Source organism: Oncorhynchus mykiss, chromosome 14 (genome assembly GCF_057628025.1).
Source record: "Oncorhynchus mykiss isolate SJ-2025 chromosome 14, ASM5762802v1, whole genome shotgun sequence".
NCBI lineage: Eukaryota > Metazoa > Chordata > Actinopteri > Salmoniformes > Salmonidae > Oncorhynchus > Oncorhynchus mykiss.
The window spans coordinates 14497309-14508720 of NC_143035.1; the positions used below are offsets into that span (position 1 = coordinate 14497309).

At 42.8% G+C, this 11412-nt stretch overlaps 1 protein-coding gene across 2 annotated transcripts in view; it reads right to left on the reverse strand.

The window, feature by feature from the left end:
* LOC110488874 (polycomb group RING finger protein 3) overlaps positions 1 to 8469 on the reverse strand; it is a 43626-nt gene extending 35157 nt beyond the window's left edge. The window contains exon 1 of one of the 2 annotated variants that reach the window (XM_021561310.3): positions 8333 to 8469. The gene's annotated coding sequence lies outside the window, so the exon portion shown is untranslated. The remainder of the gene's footprint in view (positions 1 to 8332) is intronic. The other variant, XM_021561311.3, reaches the window with a different exon arrangement.
* Positions 8470 to 11412: the final 2943 nt, after the last annotated feature.

Consider the following 11412-nt stretch of genomic DNA (forward strand, 5'->3'; position numbering starts at 1 on the left):
TAGCACTCACTTCCGTCATCATGAAGTGCTTTGAGAGACTAGTCAAGGATCATATCTACCTGACACCCTAGAACCACTCCAATTTGCTTACCGCCCCAATAGGTACACAGACGACGCAATCGCAATCACACTGCACACTGCCCTAACCCATCTAGATAAAAGGAATAACTATGTAAGAATACTGTTCATCGATTACAGCTCAGTATTCAACACCATAGTACCCTCCAAACTTGTCATTAAGCTCAAGTCCCTGGGTCTCGACCCCGCCCTGTGCAAACTGGGTCCTGGACTTTCTGACGGGCCGCCCCCAGGTGGTGAGGGTAGGAAACAACATCTCCACCCCGATGATCCTCAACAATGGGGCCCACAAGGGTGCGTTCTCAGCCCTCTCCTGTACTCCCTGTTCACCCATGACTGCGTGGCCATGCACGCCTCCAACTCAATCATCAAGTTTGCAGACGACACTACAGTGGTAGGCTTGATTACCAACAACGGCGACGAGACGTCCTACAAGGGAGGAGGTGAGGGCCCTCGGAGTGTGGTGTCAGGAAAATAACCTCACACTCAACATCAACAAAACAAAGGAGATGATCGTGGACTTCAGGAAATAGCAGAGGGAGCACCCCCCTATCCACATCAACGGGACAGTAGTGGAGAAGATGTAAAGTTCCTCGACATATCACGGACAAACTGAAATGGTCCCCCCACACAGACAGCGTGGTGAAGAGCGCCTCTGCAACACCGCCTCTTCAACCTCAGGAGGCTGAAGAAATTCGGATTGTCACCAAAAACACTCACAAACTTTTACAGATGCACAATCGAGAGCATCCAGTTGGGCTGTATCATCGCCTGGTATGGAAACTGCACCGCCCACAACCATAAGGCTCTCCAGAGGGAAGTGAGGTCGGCACAACGCATCACCGGGGGCAAACTACCTGCCCTCCAGGACACCTACACCACCAATGTCACAGGAAGGCTAAAGAGATCATCAAGGACAACAACCACCCGAGCCACTGCCTGTTCACCCCACTATTATCCAGAGGGCGAGGTCAGTACAGGTGCATCAAAGCTCAGACCGAGAGACTGAAAAACAGCTTCTATTTCAAGGCCATTAGACTGTTAAACAGCCATCACTAACATTGAGTGGCTGCTGCCAACATACTTCTTCAAATCTCTAGCCACTTTAATAATTCAAAATTGGATGTAATAAATGTATCACTAGTCACTTTAAACAATGCCACTTTATATCATGTTTACGTACCCTACATTACTCATCTCATATGTATATACTGTACTCTATACCATCTGCTGCATCTTGCCTATGCTGTTCGGCCATAGCTCATTCATATATTTATATGTACATATTCTTATTCCTTATTTTACACTTGTGTGTATAAGGTAGTTGTTGTGAAATTGTTAGATTACTTGTTAGATATTACTGCACGGTCAGAACTAGAAGCACAAGCATTTCGCTACACTCGCACTAACATCTGCTAACCATGTGTATGTGACCAATAACATTTGATTTGATTTGATCAGACTACTGCAACAGGAGTGATACAGGGGGAGGGGATAAGGAACAAACAAGCCATGTTGTTTTCTTTCATTAACTCAGTAGCACAGGCCATCAGCTAAAAACTATATTTAAGAGAACTTTGGGGGCCTCCCGAGTGGCGAAGAGGTCTAAGGCACTGCATTGCAGTGCTAGAGGCATCACTACAGACCTGGGTTAGATCCCAGGCTATATCACAACCGGCCTTGACTGGGAATCCTATAGGTGTTTCCTCCGACACATTGGTGCGGCTGGCTTCCGGGTTAAGCGGATGGGTGTTAAGTAGCGCGGTTTGGCGAGTCATGTTTCAGAGGAAGCCTGACTCGACCTTCGCCTCCCGAGACCATAGGGGAGTTGCAGCGATGAGACAAGGTCGAAATTGGGGAGAAAAAGGGGGTAAAATACAACAACAAATAATATATATATATATATATACACCTGAAGAATATATATACATACATATACACAAATACACAATGCCTTCGGAAAGTATTCAGACCCCTCTATCTTGGTTTCATCAGACCAGAGAATCCTGTTTCTCATGGTCAAAGAATCTTTAGGTGCCATTCGGAAAACTCCAAACGGGCTGTCATGTGCCTTTTACTGAGGAGTTGCTTCCGTCTGGCTACTCTACCATATAGGCCTGATTGGGGGAGTTCTGCAGAGATGGTTGTCCTTCTGGAAGGTTCTCCCATCTCCACAGAAGAACTATATAGCTCTGTCAGAGTGACCATCGGGTTCTTGGTCACCTCCCTGACCAGGGCCCTTCTTCCCCGACTGCTCAGTTTGGCCGGACGGACAGCTCTAGGAAGAGACTTGGTGGTTTCAAACTTCTTCCATTTAAGAATGATGGAGACCACTGTGTTCTTGGGAACCTTCAATGCAGCAAAAATGTCTTGGTACCCTTCCCCAGATCTGTGCCTCAACACAATCCTGTCTTGGAGCTCTACGAGCAATTCCTTCAACCTCATGGCTTGGTTTTTGCTCTGACATGCACTGTCAGCTGTGGTACCTTATATAGACAGGTGTGTACCTTTCCAAATCAAATCCAAACAATTGCATTTTCCACGGGTGGACTCTGATGAAGTTGTGGAAACATCTCAAGGATGATCAATGGTAACAGGATGCACCTGAGCTCAATTTCGAGTCTCATAGCAAAGGGTCTGAATACTTATGTAAATAAGTATCTGTTTTTATCTAATCAATTCTAGAATAAGGCTGTAATGTAACAAAATGTGGAAAAACTCAAGGGATCTGAATACTTTCTGAAAGCACTGTATATAAATATATAAAAATAAGATAACTTTGATCTAGTGGTTGGGTTTGCCTTGAATCAAATTGCTAGATAGCCAGGGCCCTCTTCTGGGGTACTAGGGCAGGATTCCCCAACTGACGGGCCGCGGGGGTTTTATACGTTTTTTTTTGGTTCGAATTTTCATTTTTGGACATGAAAGACTGTAAAAACACCAGGAATACAGCTGCAAGTATTCCGACGCATAACGGAGAGACACGTGATTGTATATAAATGTAAGCTAGGTTTTAAATGATTATGTTTTAGTTCCATATTATAGCTGTTTGGGCTTCTTGTGGTCAATTTGCCCTCCGCTTAAGATAAAAAACATCGGCCTACAGCTGAATCTAGTTGATGATCCCTGCACTAGGCAATTTTTGTTTAAATGTGTCTTGTAGAGGATGTAGAAGTTGTCAGTATAGTAGAATTCATGCCTAGGCCTACATTTTCAGTCTATAACACAGCTCTCTGTTTTCACTTTTGCGGTAACGAGAAAACAATGTCAACCTTCGAGTTTTTACCTGAAGTAAAGTTTATATTTTTTAACTAAAACATATGCTGTGGAATCTGCATGTTGAAAACATGTGTATGAATGCCCTAGATTCCACGACAGTGCATGGCAAAGGGGACGGGGACGGGGGTATATTTCCACATATGAAGTGTATCCTAAACCAATTGTTACTTCAAAGATTGTCTGGCATGACACAAACTAAACCATGGCTAGTGTTCCAATTAAGGCTCTATGTTCAGATACACTTGACGAGGCCAGCTGGTGTTATTTAAGCTAATAGAAGGCTATGGCCCTTCAGCATTAATGTATCCTAAATAAATCATTTTCTTGAAACACATGAATGATGTGTGATTGTTCATCAGTTAATTTCAAGGTGTGTTTGTTGTGTCTTTTGAACTGGTATAGGCTTGGTTGTAGGTGGACAGTGCATCAACAATCTCCAATTTGGAGATGCAGCCAAAAATAATTTGATAAAGACAACTTTCACTCGCTTTAAAAAAAAAAGTCATTTTTGTGACTTCTAGTATAAAACAGTTGTGTTTCGGGCTGCCATGGCCTTCGTTTTAATTAGTAAAGTACATGCCAGGCATGATCCCGCTGAATTCCATCTGTCAGAGTGTCAGTCGGCCTCCTTAGGTCCAAGTGCCCGCTCTACTGACCCACAGGGGAATGACACCACTGACCCACGAGTAAAGTAATAACTTGCTATAGAGTCTGGTACCTGAGAGGTCGCTTTAGGTCACTTCACCCTAAATGGGTGCAGCAGTGCAAGTGTGATGACACGGGGTGCTTGACTGTGGATAAATAGTTTGAAGCTATGAGAACAATGAGAGAGTAGAAAGCAGCCATTTGAAGGTTCTATATAATCCTTCTCCAGAGAAGGAAACAAAGAAATGCGTTGTATGTAAACACTGTAATGATTTTGTGCAGTCCTCTTGCCATTGTTAAAAAAAACAGAGCTATGTTAAACATCAGACTTCAACACCTCCACAAAAAGGCTGTTGTAAACTAACACATCTTAAAACGGAACCTTCAATACAGACATTACACCATTAGAAATTGGAACCGGCACTATATAAGCAAGTCACAACCTATTCGGTTCATGAACACAGCCGAAACATCCAATTTGAACAATTTAGCCCGTCTGAAAGCTAACACACAGTTGAATCGTCATTGAGTCTGAATTTGGTAGACTAGCCGTTGCCCCACACGTTTGTCACAGATGTTTCTCAAATAAATCGTATTTGTTACTGAAATTAAGGGAGAACTTTACATTGCAACACAGACTAAAGTGGGAATAACATGGCAATAGTGTGGTAACAAGTTAAAGTGACACACTGAACATGTATTCCTCTCAGACGTCCAGAAGACCATAGGACGCAGGGTCTAGTGTTTGATTTGTGATTGGATTACTTGAATTGCTTCACACAGCCTTCACATTACCAATCTCAAATTGGCTGAATTGACAAGTGTATCTGGATTCAGTCCAGTGCCCATCAGTAAGCTAGAATTCAGAGATGTAGCTAAATGCATGAATGATAGTGTTTCCCCAAGCCTTGGAATATGGCCTAACAGGCTATAGGCCCATCTGTCAAACTTAGTAAGTAACAGCCAGTGGATATAAAATCAGTAGTTGTTCCTTTGATCAAGCCATGAGGTTGAAGGAATTGTCCATAGAGCTCCAAGACAGGATTGTGTCGAGGCATAGATTTGGGAAAGGGTACCAAAACATTTATGCAGCATTGAAGGTCCCCAAGAACACAGTGGCCATCATTCTTAAATGGAAGAAGTTTGGAACCACCTAGACTCTTCCTAGAGCTGGCCGCCAGACCAAACTGAGCATTCGGGGAGAAGGGCCTTGGTTAGGGAGGTGACCAAGAACCCAATGGTCACTCTGACAGAGCTCCAGAGTTTCTCTGTGGAGGTGGGAGAACCTTCCAGAAGGACAACCATCTCCACACCACTCCACCAATCAGGCCTGTTTGGTAGAGTGGCCAGACGGAAGCCACTCCTCAGTAAAAGGCACATGACAGCCCTTTTGGAGTTTTCCAAAAGGCACCTAAAGACTCTCAGACCATGAGAAACAAGATTCCCTGGTCTGATGAAACCAAGATTGAACTCTTTGGCCTGGCACCTTCCCTACAGTGAAGCATGTTGGTGGCAGCATCATGTAGTGGGGATGTTTTTCAGCAGCAGGGACTGGGAAACTAGTCAGGATTGAGGCAAAGATGAACGAAGCAAAGTACTGAGAAATCCTTGAAAACCTGCTCTAGAGCACTCAGGACTTCAGACAGGGGAGAAGGTTCACCTTCCAACAGGACAACGATCCTAAGCACACAGCCAAGACAATGTAGGAGTGGCTTCGTGACAAGTCTCTGAATGTCCTTTAGTGGCCCAGCCAGAGCCCAGACTTGAACCAGATCTAACATCTCTGAAGAGACCTGAAAATAGCTGTGCAGCAACGCTCCCCATCCAACTTGACAGAGCTTGAGAGGATCTGCAGAGAAGAATTTAAGAAACTCCACAAATACAGGTGTGCCAAGCTTGTAGCATCATATCCAAGGAGAATCAAGTCTGTAATCGCTGTCAAAGGTGCTTCAACAAAGTACTGAGTAAAGGGTCTGAATGCTGATATTTCAATTTTTCTCCCCAATAAATTAGCTAAATATATTTTTTAACTGTTTTTGCTTTGTCATTATGGGGTATTGTGTGTAGATTGATGAGCAAAAAAACTATTAAACCAGTTTTAGAATAAGGCTGTAATTTAACTAAATGTGGAAAAGGTCAAGGTGTCTGAATACTTTCCAAAGGCACTGTATGTCAAACCACGTGTGTGTGTCAAACCACTGAATTTACTTACATAACCTGTTGTGTGAACCAGTTTTCGATATGTCTCTAAGGCTGTGACAATACCAGTATTGCAATATTTTTTCCATTGCACAAATGAAAACACAAAGCAGACCTAACTCTTCAGTCCTTTAAAAACCTGCTGGATGTAAAATATTGTGTGCTTTAACTTGGAAAATAAATAAATGTGACTCTGGATGAAAGCACAATGATGTTTGTTTCAAACATTATGGCTGTTTTCATAAAGAAGTTAAATCTGCTTTGTGTTTTGTTTCCTTGCTACGATACTAACAGGTATCGCGATACTGGTATCGTCCCGGCCCTAATGTTGACATACAACAGCAACAGTCAGGGAAGTAAACTGTTACAGTTAGGACCTACTTCCCTCTACGGGTGTAATCCTAATCCCCTCACGAGTGTAGAAAAAGTGACAGGCCAACACAGGTCTGGTTTTATTCACAAAATGAATAGGCCTTGTCATTCACCAGGTCTATAACAACAATGTGTTACCATTTTCTTGTGTCTGTATATGCTGACATAATTTCAAGAAGGGGTGTAGTGAGATATGGTTCAAGGGGGTGATGTCTGGTTTATGGTTCATCTGTTGTTTTGCTCTGCTGGTCACTGATTGGGATTCTCAGTAACAACAGTCAACACACCTTGACAAAGAATTTGGTATGGAATAGAACTTTATGGAACGGACCTTAATCCCAAAATGTTGGTGGATTCCCCAAATTATTTGGAATTTGGCATTTCCGTAAAATGTATTTAGGTGGTAGACCCTTGTATAATTACCAAAACCCCTCAACCTCATTACAATGTAATAACTACAATGTAACAACGAGGTTGATGTCATAGTAGGCTAATTACAGTGTTACCACGGGTATAAGAGCAACTTTACACATGGGCTATTCTATACACTGCTGGACATACTAGCCATAACATCATGGACAGAGAGAACAACACGAAGCTGTAGCCTAATGGCCAGTATTTCCACCACCATGGAGGGGCAATCAACACCTTCATGTGGAATTTTTGTATGGCTACTGTGTTTCTTTGTAAAGTGTGAGTGGATTTGTTAGATAAGCCTGTTCATAACAAAGGCTGTTATGAAGAGAAATACAGCTTTCTTTATTGCTCTAATGATACTGTCTCATTGATTGAGTGGACTAGAGATCCTGATCAACAACACTCAACATAGCCAATGAATGGCTCTCTGCAATTCTTCCCTGACTACGACATTTGCATAACCTATGTCAACCAGGAATGAAGAAGCTGTTCATGTTGAGATATATTTATGATTTACAGGTTAAGTAACATAGAGAATATTGGCTAGTAATATGCTAAGTAGTCAATTATACAATGAAAGTTGAGGATGTTTGTGCCTGCCTGCCTTTGGGATTTATTGTTGTAACAGTAAAAAAACATTGAATCCCTACATAGGCTGAAGCCAGGAAAACCCACCTAAGTTTAGCTTGTATAGCCACTTGGCTATTGTGGCTTGTCCCTCGGAGCAATTGACATATTGCTGTCCCTTATTACAAGACATCAATCTAGCTACCAAAAGAGAGAGACTTGTTGGCTCGGCCCTTCACCAAAATCCCACAATGTCACAGTTCCATACAGTTAGATGGGGGCGAAATAGCCCCTTCTAATCATAAACTCTCTTTTGTCTAGATTTAATCAGGTGGCTACAACTACACCCTCGTGCATTAACACCGAACTTTCGAAGCCCGAAAGGGTTAATGGTGGACCATGGTTTTTCAAGAACATTCCAGGCAATGGGAAAGATTGGTTTGTCGCTCCAAACAACACAAATATTATGGGAGACATGTGAGCGTCTACGAGAGCTCCCGTCGTATAGAACAAAAAGAGAGCTTTACTGCTATCCACACCCTCCCTTCTAATGCACTTTTCCTTGAAAAGGATCCCGGTGTCTAACTGCAGGGCCCGGCGCCGCCATACACTACCACATAGGCACATAAAACAACACGTATAGCATGCCCATACCACCAAGCGGAAAAGGCACAGACAAAAATGAATAAGAACAATACAAATCGCAGCCATAAATCACCAATAGACGCACCAATGCATTAATACGCCTAAAATCCTTCAAGTCAAAATAACTAACCTGTTTAGGAACAGTACAGTCCGCTGGACATTGGGTTGAATCCGATTTAAATCCACTATCAGTAAAACAAAGAGGCGAAAAAGTCCGGCCAATCCCGAAACAGGCCGAAACACCTCTTGGAGCTTGGCTGAGCATGCGCAGATTAGTCGAGGGGGAGGAGGGTTAGTCGAGGGGGAGGAGGGTTGAATGAGAGTAGACGAACAGACAACATTGTATCGAGCTCCCAATTCATTTCGAAGAAACAATTATTGTGATACATTTTTTATATATTTTAGAATTCCGCGAAACTCTCAGAAAGAAAACTCAGATATAAAGGTTTAGAAAATTGGGGAATCACAATGAAAATCACAATTAAATAAATGTTGGTTTTTGGGCAAGACATGAGGAGAATCTTGTCAGAATACGTTTCTTTGCTGTAGGCCTAATGTTGAATTTCTGTAATGCTATTACAGTCAACCTACATTTGAAGCCTGAGATGTAGCACATTGCTTATAGGCTACAGTAGGATCTCAAAAGTCAAAGTGCTTATGTGCTAAAATGTACAGTAACGTAGAATGATACTGACAAATAGAGCAATATTTTTGACGTTGGGATTTTTTATCATTACTGTGTAATAAGGTGCTTATAAATGGCCTAGAGGTCTTTCTTACAAGATCACACTTTCAATGTTTCAGATGTGTTCAGTGGATTGGGTTGGAGTATTTCTCCTGTCAACTGACATTTACTCCTGAGGTGCTGACCTGTTGCACCCTCAACAACTACTGTGATTATTATTATTTGACCTTGCTGGTCATTTATGAACATTTGAACATCTGGGCCATGTTCTGTTATAATCTCCACCAGGCACAGTCAGAAGAGCACTGGCCACCCCTCATAGCCTGGTTCCTCTCTAGGTTTCTTCCTAGGTTTTGGCCTTTCTAGGGAGTTTTTCCTAGCCACCGTGCTTCTACACCTGCATTGCTTGCTGTTTGGGGTTTTAGGCTGGGTTTCTGTACAGCACTTTGAGATATCAGCTGATGTAAGAAGGGCTATATAAATACATTTGATTTTGATTTGATTGAATTTCACGAAACATTTGATCACTCTGTTGTTGCTGAGAATTTTTCTGTGCAGCAGGAAATGCAGATGAATGTTGTGATTTACACTACATTACCAAATGTATGTGGACACCTGCTCATCGACTATCTCATTACAAAATCATGGTCATTAATGTGGAATTGGTTCCCCCTTTGCTGCTATAACAGCCTCCAATCTTCTGGGAATGCTTTCCACTAGATGTTGGAACATTGCTGCGGGGACTTGCTTCCATTCAGCCACAAGAGCATTAGTGAGGTCGGGCACTGATGTTGGGCAATTAGGCCTGACTCGCAGTCGGCGTTCCAATTCATCCCAAATGTGTTCGATGAAGTGAAGGTCCAATCGTTAATTAAATATATTCTGTGCAGGCCAATCAAGTTCTTCCACACCAATTTCAACAAACCATTTCTGTATGGACCTCGCTTTGTGCATGGGGGCATTGTCATGCTGAAACAGGAAATCAACTTCCCCAAACTGTTGCCACAAAGTTGGAAGCACAGAATAGTCTAGAATGTAATTGTATGCTGCAGCATTAAGATTTCCCTTCACTGGAACTAAGGGGTCTAGCCCAAACCATGAAAAACAGCCCCAGACCACTGTTCCTCCTCCACCAAACATTACAGTTGGCACAATGCATAGGGGAGGTAGCATTCTCCTGGCATCCGCCAAACCCAGATTTGTCTGTCGTACTGCCAGATTATGAAGCGAGATTCATCATCTCAGAGAATGCGTTTCATCTGCTCCAGAGTCCAATGGCGGCGAGCTTTAAACCACTCCAACCAACGCTTGGCTTTGAGCATGCTCAGCCATAGTGACCCTTTTCAAGAATCTCCCAACGAACAGTTATTGTGCGGACGTTGCTTCCAGACGCAATTTGGAACTCGTGAGTGAGTGCTAGTGAGTGTGAGTGTTGCATTCGGGGGGCAATTTTTAGATGCTACACGCTTCAACACTCTGCGGTCCCGTTCTGTGAGCTTGTGTGGCCTACCACTTTGTGGCTGAGCCACTTCACAATAACAGCACTTAAAATTGACCGGGGAAGCTCTAGCAGGGCAGAAATTTGAGGAACTGACTGACTTGTTGGAAAGGTGGCATTCTATGACGGTGCCACGTTGAAAGTCTCTGAGCTCTTTAGTAAGGCGATTCTACTGCCAATGTTTGTCTATGGAGGTTGCATGGCGGTGTGCTCGATTTGATACACCTGTCAACAACAGGTGTGGCTGAAATATCCGAATCCACTCATTTGAAACGGTATCCAAATGCTTTTGTATGTATAGAGCACATAAATTCACTCAATAAGACGTAGTAACACACTCTTATAATAACATAATTTCACTTTTCATGTCGACTAATTTTGCCCAGTTAATAGCCTAACCACAGATCAAGCAACATTATGGACTAAACGTTCAAATCATGTCGCTGCAGAAAATACTGGTTGAATTAAGATCCTAAACCTGTAGGTCAAACTCCAGGTCAAACCTAATCAATGGCACAAGATTAGCTTTTTCATTATCTTTGACTGGAGAAACATGTTGCATCACTGAATTTTGGGTGCACAGTTCACAGGTAGACCTCCACACATCCTTCACATGAGTGAGCGAGCACCAACATGAGAAGTCTCAAGTGGCCTGCCCTACAAATTGACCACAGAAGGTTGGTGGTACCTTAATTGGGCAGGATGGGCTTGTGGTAATGGCTGGAGGGGAATGGTATCAAACACATGGTTTCTATGTGTTTGATGCCATTGCACTTGCTCCGTTCCAGACATTATAATGAACCGTCATCGCCTCAGCAGCCTCCACTGACATTGACATAAATAATCCATATGTGATCTCATATCCTTTATCTGATGGTAACTCCTCAAATTCAGCATGAACATAAATTGTGTAGTTTATAATAATTGAACACTTGAATAATACAATTAGGTGTGTTAGTGCTGAGCTAGAACAAAAACGTGCACATTCCTGTAGCGCTCCTAAACCGAATGAGCATTGAACTCGTCT